Source organism: Eurypyga helias, unplaced genomic scaffold (assembly GCF_000690775.1).
Source record: "Eurypyga helias isolate BGI_N326 unplaced genomic scaffold, ASM69077v1 scaffold34297, whole genome shotgun sequence".
NCBI classification, from domain to species: domain Eukaryota; kingdom Metazoa; phylum Chordata; class Aves; order Eurypygiformes; family Eurypygidae; genus Eurypyga; species Eurypyga helias.
This window is the reverse complement of record NW_010262969.1, coordinates 13,519-14,750: the sequence shown is the minus strand read 5'-3', so window position 1 is coordinate 14,750 and position 1,232 is coordinate 13,519.

Sequence of the window (1,232 nt, the reverse complement as noted above, 5' to 3'; positions counted from 1 at the left end):
GGAGGGAGCTGCCCAGCGCGCTGATGCCGGAGGTACCGGACGGGGCTTTCGGGCACGAATCCTGCAGCACGGACCCCTGGCCCGAGCGGAACCTGCAGCACGGAGGAGCAGCCCCGTGCAGGGTCTGTGTGCTGAGATCAGAGGATGCCCAGATGCAACTCGCACCATCCTGGGGTCAGACCTAGTCCAGCTCCCAGATCCTGGGATCATAGAATCGTTTAGGTTGGAAAAGGCCCTTAAGATCATGTCCAGCGGTTAACCCAACCCTGCCAAGTCCACCACTAAACCACGTCCCCGAGCACATCTCCACACGTCTCTCAAATCCCGCCGGGGATGGTGACTCCACCACCTCCCTGGACTGTTCCAATGCCTGACAGTCCTTTCCAGGAAGAAGTTTTCCCTAATATCCAGTATAAACCTCCCCTGGCACAACTTGAGGCTGTTCCTTCTTGTCCCATCACTTGTCACTCGGGAGAAGAATCATAGAATCACAGACTGGTTTGGGTTGGAAGGGACCTTAAAGATCATCTACTTCCAACCCCCTTGCCATGGGCAGGGAACCAGGTTGCTCAAAGCCACATCCAGTCTGGCCTTGAAGACATCCAGGGATGGGGCATCCACAGCTTCTCTGGGCAACCTGTCCCGGTGCCTCACCACCCTCTCTGGACCCTCCTTTCATGGAGCTGTAGAGAGCGATAAGGTCTCCCCGAGCCTCCTCTTCTCCCCCAGCTCCCTTGGCCATTAAATTCTGCAGAAGGCAAAGGGGACAGCTTGAACCCCTTGTCCTTTTGGGCTCACGATGGGCAGGAAGCCTCAGCAAAACACCATCTCCAGCCTCTTCCCTGCGAAGGCATTGAGTAATGTGGAAGGGGGGAGAGGGAGAAGGAAGGAGGCTGCCTAAAATCGGTGCAGAGAAACGGCTGGTGGCTGGAGAAGGGGCAGCAGCTGGGGCTGGTGGGTCTCGGGGCACGGCCAGACGGGTAGCAAACCGCATGGCGAGCTTACAACACGGACCAAGCCACCGGGCTGGCGGAAAGGGGAACCGGAAAGGCATGGTGGGTTGAGCAATGTGTCAATCACAGCCCCGGGTTGGGAACCGCAAACCCCAGCACCGTTCCCATGCATGGCTCAGCTCCCCGAGGCGGGATGGGGGCACCCGGTCTTTGGGGAAGGGGAAGCTGCTGGGAGCCCGGCAGTTAATCCAGGATTGGGGTTTGAGGAGGAGCGGGGTC